Source organism: Acartia tonsa, chromosome 15 (assembly GCF_053477335.1).
Source record: "Acartia tonsa isolate MP-2025a chromosome 15, ASM5347733v1, whole genome shotgun sequence".
Classification (NCBI taxonomy): domain Eukaryota; kingdom Metazoa; phylum Arthropoda; class Copepoda; order Calanoida; family Acartiidae; genus Acartia; species Acartia tonsa.
The window spans coordinates 14621150-14634695 of record NC_137274.1 but is presented as its reverse complement, the minus strand read 5'-3'; the positions used below and the strand labels follow the sequence as shown (position 1 = coordinate 14634695).

General features: G+C 38.2%; 2 protein-coding genes across 9 annotated transcripts in view; one reads left to right on the top strand and one right to left on the bottom strand.

Annotated features, from left to right (window-relative positions):
* EndoA (SH3 domain containing GRB2 like, endophilin-A) overlaps positions 1-7722 on the bottom strand; it is a 125476-nt gene extending 117754 nt beyond the window's left edge. For both annotated transcript variants that reach the window (XR_013875186.1, XM_080149025.1), the window contains exon 1: positions 7707-7722. The gene's annotated coding sequence lies outside the window, so the exon portion shown is untranslated. The remainder of the gene's footprint in view (positions 1-7706) is intronic.
* Abl (tyrosine-protein kinase Abl) overlaps positions 1-13546 on the top strand; it is a 126255-nt gene that overhangs the window by 6802 nt on the left and 105907 nt on the right. The gene's annotated exons all lie outside the window — the stretch shown is intronic.

Below are 13546 nucleotides of genomic sequence, written 5' to 3'. Positions count from 1 at the left end.
GCTCATAATATGATACTTTGTTGTCCCAGAAATCAATATACCGAAAATAAGATCAATCGGATAATTAGATCACATAAAAATTTGTTGTTAAAAAAGTAAAAATCAACATGTTTAAAATGGACGTACGGACATTCTAGTAATGATTATAGAGTTGCTACGCTTTCTAAATCGTATTTAACTACTAAAGGAATCACCATGCAAAGTTTGAAATCGATAGGACAATTCTAACATGCCTAAATTAACGAAAAAAGCTATCCGTTCTGGACGGACGAACGTACGGACGGACTGACCCTAATTATAGAAAAGCTTTGCTTCTAAAAATTGTGTAAAGATCTCCTAATTTTTGCGATTTTACTTCCTGTCAATTTTTGTACACTGTGCAAGGAGGGAGTGGGCAATGGGCGTCAAATTGATGCACATCCCCATGATGATAAATTACCCCATCTGTAGATTAAAACCATTTGTTGAAAAGTTTGGACAATACTACTTTGGAGAAGTACTCAAAAAGTACCCAAAGATTTTGAGCAAACAAAGGATATAATGTTAGTATAAAACTTTGGGTACCAGTGTAATTTACAGTCCAATGTCCCCCCCCTTCCTCCATGATTTTTCTACTCTTTACAGGGAAGGAGGGGACAATGGACTGTAAATTACACTGGTACCCAAAGTTTTACAAACAATCATATAAAAAAATCAAGAAGATTTATAGTTACACAGAGAAAAAATAAACAAGTTCCTTTTTTTTTAAATTTCAACTTTTTAGAAATGAACCTTACTGCGACCTTTTTCGCAATTTTGACGTTGCAATTTAAACGGCTGGTTTTGGTGTGAAGAAAATATTTAAGTATAACATTAGACTACTTTCTACTGCAGTATAAAGAGAGGGAGAGAGGACATTGGGCTGTTTATAACACTTGTCCCCTAAGTATTATAATAACGTTTTCTTATTCTTTGGCTTAACAACTGTTGAGACTTTCATTGAATTTGGTTGCTTCATTATGTAAAGTGTTCAAAAGTTTTACCCACTAATTGTAATATAAAAAAAAGGGTAATTTTATGTATAATTATTGGGGATGTACATCAATTTATCGGCAACTGTTTGGACACTGCTAGTTTAAAGTCCCAAAAGTTTATAGCCCGACAAATTAGAAAAAGAATTTTAAAACATTGGGTATCAGTATCAACTACAGGAGTGCCTTTAATTCTGCATCTCTTATTTATTAACTATTATTACGATACTGGTACCCAAAGTTTTATGAATATATTCTATACTTCGTTAGTTCGAAAACTTTGGGTACTTTTGTCAAATCTGTAATGTCCAATATTTTCAACCATTTTTTTCATCTACACATGGTGCAATTTTGATTAACATCATTGGGGATGTACATTAAGGGGGGGGGGTTTTTAATGCAACCATCTCGTAATCAATGTATAAATGGCACTTAGAATTCGAATTTTGATCTGAAATTTTGCATGAGTAATCCTTGGTAGGTCTATTTTCCCTAAATCGAACAAAAAGTTGGAAAAGTAACGGCTGGCAGCTGGCGGCTCAGACGTTTAGCCGTTTTTTGCCTATTTTCAGGGCAAATTCATCATTAATTACGTAGGAATCAACTTTTAAAAACATATTTTTGGTTTAATTCATGTTAAATGATAGCAATAACCATTTTTAAAATTTCTAGTGCCAGCTGCTAAACGGCTAGAACCGGCTGAAAACGGCTGGGAGCCGCCAAGAGTATGATGAGTAGATAGGGCATGTGACATGTCTAGGGGTAAGTTTTTATGGTTGCTGAGCTCAAAAATGCTACCAAAAATAGTGTCAGCCCATCCATATGGCAGCTGGGTAACAGCTGCAGCTCAGCTGGTAGCGGCCAAGAGTAGAATAAGTAGATGGGGCTTGTGACGTGTCTTGGGATAGGTTTTTATGGGTGCTGAGCTCAATAATACTACAAAAAATAGTGGCAGCTCATCCATATGGCAGCTGGGTAACGGCCGCTGCTCAGCTGGGAGCGGCTAAGAGTAGAATGAGTAGATAGGGCTTGTGACATGTTTAGGGGTAGGTTTTTATGGTTGCTGAGCTCAAAACTGCTACCAAAAATAGTGGCGACCAATCCACATGGCAGCTGGGTAACAGATACAGCTCAGTTGGGAGCGGCCAAGAGTAGAATGAGTACATAGGGCTTGTGAGGTGTCTAGGGTTAGGTTTTAATGGGTGCTGAGCTCAAAAATACTACCAAAAATAGTGGCCGCCCATCCATATGACAGCTGGGTAACGGCCGCAGCTCACCTTGGAGTGGCCAAGAGTAGAATAAGTAGATAGGGCTTGTGACATGTTTAGGGGTAGGTTTTTATGGTTGCTGAGCTCAAAACTGCTACCAAAATAGTGACGACCAATCCGATTCCACATGGCAGCTGGGTAACAGCTACAGCTCAGCTGGGAGCGGCCAAGAGTAGAATGAGTACATAGGGCTTGTGAGGTGTCTAGGGTTAGGTTATTATGGGTGCTAAGCTCAAAAATACTATCAAAAATAGTGGTGGCCTATCCATATGGCAGCTGGGTAACAGCTGCATCTCAGCTGGGAGCAGCCAAGGGTATAATGAGTACATAGGGCTTGTGACGTGTCTCGCTGAGCTGTAGCTGTTACCCAGCTGCCATGTGGATGGGCCGCCCCTATTTTTGTTAGTATTTTTGAGCTCAGCACCCCTAAAAATCTACCCCTAGACACGTCACAAGCCCTATCTATTCATTCTACTCTTGGCCGCTCTCAGCTGAGCTGCAGCCGTTACCCAGTTGCTATGTGGATTGGTCGCCACTATTTTTGTAGTAGTATTGAGCTCAGCAAACATAAAAACCTACCCCTAGACACGGTACAAGCCCTATCTACTGATTCTATTCTTGGCCGCTCCCAGCTGAGCTGCAGCTGTTACCCAGCTGCCATAGGGATGGTATTTTTGGTAGTATTTTTGAGCTCAGCACCCCTAAAAACCTACCCCTAGACATGTCACAAAGCCTATCTACTCATTCTACTCTTGGCAGCTCTCAGCTGAGCTGCAGCCGTTACCCAGCTGCCATATGGATGGGCTGCCACTAATTTTTGTAGTAGTATTGAGCTCAGCACACATAAAAACCTACCCCTAGACACGGCACAAGCCCTATCTACTGATTCTACTCTTGGCCGCTCCCAGCTGAGCTGCAGCTGTTACCCAGCTGCCATAGGGATGGGCTGCCACTATTTTTGGTAGCATTTTTGAGCTCAGCAACCATAAAAACCTACCCGTAAACATGTCACAAGCCCTATATACTCTTCATACTCCTGACCGCTCTTAGGTGAGCTGCGGCCGTTACCCAGCTGCCATATGGATGGGCAGCTTCTATTTTTGGTAGTAGTATTAAGCTCAGCACCCATAAAAACCTACCCCTAGACACGTCACAAGCCCTATCTACTCAATTTACTCTTGGCTGTTCCCAGCTGAGCTGCAGTTCTTACCCAGCTGCCATATGGATGGGCCACCACTAATTTTGGTAGCATTTTTGAGCTCAGCACCCATAAAAACCTACCCCTGTAGAAATGTCACAAGCCTACCCCTAAACATGTCACAAGCCCTATCTACTCTTCATACTCTTGGCCGCTCTAAGGTAAGCTGCGGCCGTTACCCAGCTGCCATATGGATGGGCTGCTTCTATTTTTGGTAGTAGTATTGAGCTCAGCACCCATAAAAACCTACCCCTAGACACGTCACAAGCCCTATCTTCTCATTCTACTCTTGGCCGCTCAAAGGTGAGCTGCGGCCGTTACACAGCTGCCATATGGATGGGCGGCCACTATTTTTGGCAGTATTTTTGAGCTCAGCACCCCTAAAAACCTACCCCTAGACATGTCACAAGCTAAACCTACTCATTCTTTTATTGGCCACTCCCAGCTGAGCTGCGGACGTTACCCAGCTGCCATATGGATAGGCTGCTTCTATTTTTTGTAGTAGAATTGAGCTCAGCACCCATAAAAACCTACTCCTAGACACGTCACAAGCCCTATTTTCTGATTCTACTCTTGGCCGCTCCCAGCTGAGCTGCAGCTGTTACCCAGCTGCCATATGGATAGGCCGCCACTATTTTTGGTAGCATTTTTGAGCTCAGCAACCATAAAAACATACCCCTAGACATATCACATGCCCTATCTACTCTTCATACTCTTGGCGGCTCCCAGCCGTTTTCAGCCGGTTCTAGCCGTTTAGCAGCTGGTACTAGAAATTTAAAAAATGGTTTTTGTTATCATTTAACATGAATTAAACCAAAAATATGTTTTTAAAAGTTGATTCCTACGTAATTAATGATGAATTTGCCCTGTAAATAGGCAAAAAACGGCTAAACGGCTGAGCCGCCAGCTGCCAGCCGTTACTTTTCCAACTTTTTGTTCGATTTAGGGAAAATAGACCTACCAAGGATTACTCATGCAAAATTTCAGATCGAAATTCGAATTCTAAGTGCCAATTATACATTGATTACGAGATGGTTGCATTAAAAACCCCCCCCTTTATCGGTCATTGTCTTATCCCTTAAGGTCACTGTATTGATACCTCTTTACAGATATGATGCAGAGAGAGAGAGGTGACAATGGGCTGTTTATTACACTAGTCCCTAAAGATTTTTTAAGAAAGTTTTCTTATTTGTTTCTTAACAACTTTGGGGACCTTAGTGAATTATGATTGGTTGTTTTATTATGTTGAGTGTTTAAACGTTTCAACTACTTATTTTAATCTTCAGAAGAATGGCAATTTTGTGTATCATCAATGGAAAGGTACATTAATTTATTGGCAATTGTTTTAGCCCTTAAGATCTCTGTTTGGAAACCTCTTTACAGATATGACAATGGGCTGTTTATTACATTAGTCCCCAAAGTTTTATAACATCGTTTTCTTATTTGTTGGCTTAACAACTTTGGGGACCAAACGTTTCAACTATTTTTCATCTACAGAAGAGGGGCAAATTTGTGTATCATTAATAGACATGTACATTAATTTATTAGCAATTGTCTTATCCCTTATGGTCCCTGTTTGGAAACCTCTTTACAGATATGAAGACACATTGTCTAAATATGGTAAGAGAGATAAATATCTATATCATGAACACTCATCCCTCTATTTATCTCTCTTTCTCTCTCTCTCTCTCTCTCTCTCTCTCTCTCTCTCTCTCTCTCTCTCTCTCTCTTTCTCACCATCTCTCTCTTTCTTTCTCTTTCTCATTCTCTCTCTATTTCTTACTCTCTATATCTTTCTTTCTCATTCTCTCTCTCTTTCTCACTCTCTATTTCCCTCCTTCTGTTTCTTCTCTCTCTTTTTCTTTCTTTCTTCTTTTCTTTCTTTCTCTGTTTCTCTCTCTCTCTCTCTCTCTCTGTTTCTCTCTCTCTGTTTCTCTCTCTCTCTGTCTTTATCTTTTTACCCCTCTCTTTCTCTCTCTCTCTCTCTTTCTTGTCTCTTCTCTCTCTTTATGTTTTATCTGATACATGATTTTAAAAATGCTCATCTTTAAATGGTTATGTGTTACAGACTCTAGGGATAAGACAATGGACGATAAGGTAATATATTACCTCACATTTGTCTTTAAAAAACAAGGATGACAACATCCATAAAAGCGAAGCCCTGAAACTGTAGGAAAAACGAACATTAAAACTTGTAAAGTGTCAGAACTGAATAAGCAGAATAATAGTGCATAAGTCTAAACTAAATTGTAAGTAAATTTGTTGTAAAACTCTTAAATACATGATACCGTTTAAGGACTCAACTGACATTTGTAGGAAATGATTATAGAGATGATTATCTTATAACATTGTACCTTGTTGTAATAGTAATCAGTATGCCAAAAATCACATAAAAAGGATAATTATAACATACAAAAATTTGTAGTCAAAAAAGCAAAAAATCGGCATGCTTTAAATGGACGTACGGACATTCTGGTTTTGATTATACAGTTGCTACGCTTGCTAAGTCGTACCTAATTGTTATAGGAATCATCATGCAAAGTTTGAAATCGACAGGTCAATTAAAACCTGTTTAAATTAAATTCCTGGATGGACGGACCGACCCTAATTATAGAAAAGCTTCGTTTTTAAAAATTGGTTGTTTAGCTTATGAGAAGTCCTATAACTTAATATTACACAAGGATGATAACATCCATAAAATTGAAAAACATAAATAATATATCCACTGTTTCATATTTGTAGGACAATTCTTTCTTGCCTGATATTAAAATAGCTAGAGGCTTCGCCCCCAAGAGGTTATTGGTAAGACCCACATATTAATTTTGGGGGGTTGAGGAATTATTATTTTCTCTGGGCGAAAACCCTTCTGGGCTACAAAAATAGCCTAAACCCAGCCAGATCTAATATAAGACCTTTCTAAAAATTCTTGAGTAATATGTCCAGCCATTTACGTTTTATAATCACGTTATCTTATTCGTTGGCTTTAAAAAACTATGGGTACTTTTATTAAATATTGTTTTGTTGTTTCCATACTAATAGTGTCCAAACTTTTCAACCAATAATCAAGTGGTAATTTTGCTTTATGGTATAAACACCATTTACGAGAATGAAAGATTGCAGAGGTTGTTACCAGGGATCTAAAGGGATAAGACAATGGCCGATATATTTATATACATCCCAAATGATGCTAAACAAAATTACGCTTTCGGTAGATTGCATTTAGTGGTTGAAACATTTGAACACTCAACTTAATGGACCAACCAATTAAAATTCAATTAAAGTACTCATAATTTTGTTAGCCAACAAATAGGAAATATAGGATTGTATAACTTTGGGTACCAGTATAATTTACAGGTCTAATGATCCCTCCTTGCCTGGGTCTTTACTCAGAGTGTGTATGGGGGGGGGGTGGAGAGGGGTGAGGCCTTTTAGAATAGGCCACCCAAAGTTTTATTGTATGCCAGGCAATCGTGCGAAAACCCAGGATAGTTTTGTCCACTAGCGGCTGCATATAAGGATCTAAAGGGATAAGACAATGGCCGATAAATTAACGTAAATTCCCAATTATGATACATAACATTGCCACTTTTATAGATTACAATTAATGGTTGAAACGTTTGGACACGTATCTTAATGATCCACCCAATTAAAATTCACTAAAAGTCCCCAAAGTTGTTAAGTCAACAAATAAGAAAGCACTTGTATTAAACTTTTAGGACTAGTGTAATAAACAGCCCATTGTCCCCTTGGGCTGCAGCTCAAGCATCTAAAGGAGAGTTGTTTGTATTAGAAGAGAGGGAGTGGACATTAGGGTGTTTAATATACTAGTCCCCAAAGTTTCATAATAATGTTTTATTATTTGTTAGCCTAATAACTTTGGGGACTTTTATTGAATTTGATTGGTTTTTTTTTTAAGTTGAGTGTCAAATGGTTTAAACCACTTATTGTAATCTACAGAAGGGATAATTTTGTGTATCATTACTGGGGATGTATTTTATCAATTTATGTTTATCTTAATACTTTTGGACATACGATTTTTATTTTGTTGTATGGATGTTGTCATCCTTTATATTTAAAATTATTTTTAATTATCCCATCATATTAAGTAGTAAGGTTTTTTTGTCTGATATCTTAAACTAGTATGGTTTTCAACCTTTTTTTTTAAAAATACTATTCTAAGACATGAAGATATATTTTGATTTTAGCAATCATTTCCAATTCATTTAGTCTCTTGTAGAAGTGAATCGAACAATATTATCTTATCTGGTTTAGACATAAACTGCTGAACCGATTAATCTCTCCATTCTATGGAAGCTTCACATAGGTCCTGATACGGCTTTAGGCTATTTTTCAGCTTTACCTACCTTAGATACTAGTAGTACAGCCGCTAGTTTTACATAAAATCTTTTAATGTAAAAATTTAGCTCTTTTTATTAAGTTATTCTCTCTTTCTTTCTTTTTCCCCCCTTTCTTTATATTTCTCCCCTTCCCTATTTTTACTTTCGCATCTAACTAATCCCCCCCCACCTCCCGAAACCCATCTTCCCTGGCGCCCTACCCAGAGCCGTGCGTCGAGATGCGCGTCGCTCGTTGTTGCGCGCTCATACACATACACATACACACACACACACACACACACACACACACACATACACACACACACACACACACACACACACACATGAGGCTGGTGTCATGTTTCTTGGGACACTAGGTCCTCTATAATTACACAATATACATGACCAAGAAATGCACAATTTAAGAGAGACTGTAAATTATGCTGGTACCCAACGTTTTATTGTAATAATAAAGTAACAGGGTGTCTGTCTGTCTGTACCGATGGATCCGCTAAACTGACATGTATGGTTCTTTTTTACAATGTAGCTTCCCTTAGGTCCTGGGAAGGTTTATAACTATTTAGGGTAGGGTACCACCATATTTCGAAGAGAATTTTTTTATTTTACTGATTCTTTTCAGAACTAAAATTAAAATTGGAGGGAGGTTGGGTCGACTTTCCGCTCCTCCCCTACTTCAAGTGCCCCTAGAGGCCTTTGGGGGGGGGGGGGGTGGGTGGGTGGGTCATAGCCGCTAGTAACCAATTTAGTACTTTATTCGTTGGCTTACAACTTTTGGTAGGTATATTTTTTTTAGTGTGATCGGTTGGTTGAAGACTATTATTGTACCAACTTTTTAACCAATAATTTTAAAAGTTTGTCTGTCCGTATGTTTGTTATACTTTTTTTTTTTTGACTAATATCAACATTGGATTGTATATATGTCTGAGTGTTTCTTATAAAAGTAGCTGCCAGGGAGGAAGGGGACATTAGTGAGTTTATTACACTAGTCACCAAAGTTTTATGATAAAATGTATTAATCGTTAGCTTAACGTTGAATTGTGATTGGTTGGTTCATCAAGTTGAATGTCCAAACGTTCCAACTACTAATTGTAATCAACAGAAGGGGTAATTTTGTGTATCATCATTGGGGATGTTCATCAATTTTTCAGTCATTGTCTTATCCCATTAGATCTCTGAGTAGCTGCGCTGAAGAAAGTGAAATGTGATTTTGAATTTTTAAGACAGCTTTAGAAACAGCTAATGGCAAGACGCCCAAAAGCAAGTTGTTCAAACATTGCCGCAGATTTTTTTCATTATTAAAATAGCGCATATTATTTCTGCCTCTGTTTAGCTTAACTTATTTAACCACTTTAACCCTTATTTATTTTGCCAAATAGCCTAAAACGTGCCCTAAATTAATATTAATAAGTTAACACTCAACTTTTAATTTTAGTTTTTTAAAAGAAAATGGTAAAACTTCAGAGTTTGGGGGGGGGGGGGTAGATATACCACACTTTTCTGGGATCTTGCTGAGTCAAGTATCAACTGTTGGGAATATCAAAGGATGACTCCATGCAAAATTTGAGCCGGATCCGGCCAAAACCGGCCGTGAATTTTATGAAAAACCGGTTTTTTCCGGTTTTTAGGGGGTATCTGTAAATCGATTCAGCTGGAGCAAAACCGGTTAGAGGTACAAAAAATTTTACTTGACATGAAATTTAGCCAATGCAATTGCCTACAAAAATGTACTTCATCATAAACTTGATTGGACAACTCTTTCCCCTCCTAAATGTCCATTAAAACCTCGGAAACGGCAAAAATCGCCAAAAATCACGCCTTCGGCGGCTAATAACGGCTAAACGGTCAGCCGGAGGCAAATGAAACATAAATAAAGAAATGTCTGCCTCAAAAAGTTGTTTAACATCAAAGAGATGCTTGAAGTCTCTAAAACGACTCCTTCCCCTCCTTTAAGGGGAAAAACTGAAAAAACGTGATTTTCAAAAGTATGCCCACTTCGTGGGTGTGGGGGGCACTGAACCCGTCACCCCAGGGTCACCAAATATAAAGTCTAGGCGGCCCACAATGCTGAATTTTCACCAAGTGAAAGTCTTGTGTCATTATCTCTTATGAGAAAAAAGTTATTAATTAATTAAAATTTCAAATTGTGATTTTTTGATGGATTTCTTTGATGAAATGACAGGCCGGTCAATTTTTAGGCCATTTTTTGCGGTTTTTGGGCCGTCACGCCCAAACGGTTTGAGATAATCTCACGGGACCTTTTGCCCAACCTAAGTCTGGTTATTTGTGAGGTCTAGGAAAAAAAACAGACTTACGCAAAAGATTATAATTATAATCTTTACACAGAAAAATGGCACAATGTGAGGGTTTGAGGGGGCAAAATGAGCCGACCAGCGATTTTTGACGGCACGCAGCGACGTCGTGCTTCATCCAATCCGGGATTTTTTATTTCTTAGACCTTACAAATAACCAGGCTTAGGTCGGGCAAAAGGTCCCGTGAGATTATCTCAAACCGTTTGGGCGTGGCGGGCCGAAAACAGCAAAAAATGGCCTAAAAATTGACCAGCCTGTCATTTCATCAAAGAAATCCATCAAAAAATCACAATTTGAAATTTTAATTAATTAATAACTTTTTTCTCATAAGAGATAATGACACAAGACTTTCACTTGGTGAAAATTCAGCATTGTGGGCCGCCTAGACTTTATATTTGGTGACCCTGGGGTGACGGGTTCAGTGCCCCCCACATCCACGAAGTGGGCATACTTTTGAAAATCACGTTTTTTCAGTTTTTCCCCTTAAAGGAGGGGAAGGAGTCGTTTTAGAGACTTCAAGCATCTCTTTGATGTTGAACAACTTTTTGAGGCAGACATTTCTTTATTTATGTTTCATTCGCCTCCGGCTGACCGTTTAGCCGTTATTTGCCGCCGAAGGCGTGATTTTTGGCGATTTTTGCCGTTTCCAAAGTTTTAATGGACATTTAGGAGGGGAAAGAGTTGTCCAATCAAGTTGATGATGAAGTACATTTTTGTAGGCAATTGCATTGGCTAAATTTCATGTGAAGTAAAATTTTTTGTACCTCTAACCGGTTTTGCTCCAGCTGAATCGATTTACAGATACCCCCTAAAAACCGGAAAAAAACGGTTTTTCATAAAATTCACGGCCGGTTTTGGCCGGATCCGGCTCAAATTTTGCATGGAGTCATCCTTTGATATTCCCAACAGTTGATACTTGACTCAGCAAGATCCCAGAAAAGTGTGGTATATCTAGGGGGGGGGTGATAGGGGAGATTTTTCATAGTATTAAAGACTTTTCCGGATCTATAGGATCTATAAGGTGCTGTTCTGTAAAGGAGAACCATATTAATACAGCGGTTACATATCCTTTCGGTTAGAGAAAGAGACAGACAGACATCCTGTTACTTATATATGCGGTAGCAAGGAAACACCTTCGCCTCAAACCATTCGATTCAATGGAACCCTAGGAATGCGAGAGTATGTGTGTGTGTGTGTGTGTGTATGTGTGTGTGTTTTTGTGTGTGTTTGTGTGTAAGAAAGAGAGTGAAAAAGAAAGAGAATGAATAAGAGAGAGAGAGAGAGAGAGAGATGGAGAGAGAAAGAGAGATGGAGATACCTTTAAATGGAATTTAAATAAATAGGGTAGAACCTAAGAAAGAGCGAGAGAGATGAGAGGGAGTTAGTTGGAGGGAGAGTTGGAAAGAGAGAGAAAGATGTTTGAATCTTCTTAAATTTTAGGACTGCTCAGTTCCTACGTGGGTGCTAACCCATCAAATTCAACCACACATTAATGTTATTCAGTTTATTTTGAAAAAAATGTTTATTTTTAGTGTTTATGGTGACTAATTTTAGTTAAAATTCCAGTTAGAAGGAAATATTAAGAGAATTGTGTATAGTGTTGGAAGTTATATGACAATGTGATTTCAAACGCCTGATATTGTAGCAGTGATTGTTATATTTGTGATTAAATGAAGTTTTTATGGTAGGATGGGGAAAAGGGAAGGTTTTTTTTAGCAGTTTTTGACAAATGGACAGACAAATGGACAGACAGACAGACAAATGAATAGACAGATGGATTGAAAGATGGACATATGGACAGACAGATGGGCAGACAGATTGACATACAGATAAACAGACGGACGAACAGACAGATGGACAGATGGATTGACAGATGGACATATGGACAGACTGACAGATAGACAGAGAGATGGACAGATAGATAGACAGTTAGATGGACAGACAAACAGATGAATAGACAGATAGATTGACCGATGAACAAACAGATGGACAGACAGATAGACAGACAAATGGACAAATAGATGGATAGACAGATGAACAAACAGATGAACAGACAGATGGACAGACAGATAGATAAACATAAGGACACAGACAGACAACTTTACCATTATATAAAAGTAACAGGATGTCTATCTGCTTTAAAATCTCACTAACTGCTAGACTAATATGGTTCTCCTTTGCAGTGAAGCTTCTTATAGGTTCTGGTAAGGTTTATAAATATTTTGGGGCATGGTACCTCCATTCTCCGCTTGTGGGAAAAAATCCCCCTCCCCTTAAAATTCATTATAACTTTTTCTTCTTAAAACAAAGATGGAAAGTTAGGGGTTGACTTCTTCCTTTCCTCCCTAGAGGCCTCTAGTGGCATAGCCGCTAGTATTATAGATTATCAGAGAGAGAGAGGGGGGGCAGTGATCTGTTTATTACAATAGTCCTCAAAGTTTTACAATAGCGCTTTCTGATTCGTTGTCTTAACATCTTTGGGGACTTTAATCTATTAAGTTGAGTGTTCAAACGTTTTGACTTCTAATTTTAATCTACAGAAGGGGTAATTTTGTGTTTATCATTGGGGATGTTTATTAATCTATCGATTATTGTCTTAACCCTTAAGATCCCTAAAATAGATTATAGTAAGCTCACCACTAGACTAAAAGTTGCAATATTGTATTGTATTGCAAAAATATTAAATTCTCAACAGGTGTGCAAAGTTGAAAATATGAAGAATTCAAATTTTTTTGGCAGCATTTTTTAAGATGCTGCCAGCGCCCAAGCAGCTGGCTACTACAGCTTAATAACCGGCGAAATACGGCTAACTAAAAGTAATCTAAAATATAGTGCGCATTTTATATGGCCGTGCGTCCCCTTCGTGTATTTTTGGACTTTTTCTTCTATCTTTTTGGGGTTGGGTTTTGTTGCCTCAAAAATATCCACCTTTTCCAGTTTTTCTGCCTTTTTTTAAGCTTAGCTACTCTATAACTGCGGTTTGTCCGTCTTTAATAGCGTCTCAGTAAGGTTCGGGATTTTATTTTTTTATTTGAAACTTTAATCAATGATTTTTTTACATTACCTGCTAAAAATTATTTATTTATTTTAACAAACTTTTGAACCTTAACTTCTTTTATGGACGACGCTACTAGTTTAATATGAAAAAGAGTATATTTTGTCTAAATAAAGGTCATGATAAGGTTTAAATAACCGCTGGACCTATTGGTTTTCAGGAACTGTAAATGCTAGCTATATTAGGGTTTTAAGCTATTTTTTTATGGTATAGCATATGAAAGTATTTGGGGGGGGGGGGTCATCCCTCTCCACCCCCTTAATTAATTTAATAAAATTCATGTAGATTGCTATGGGAATCTTCACTGTTATGTAGAGAGGAACCAAATCGGTCCATGGGTTTGTTCA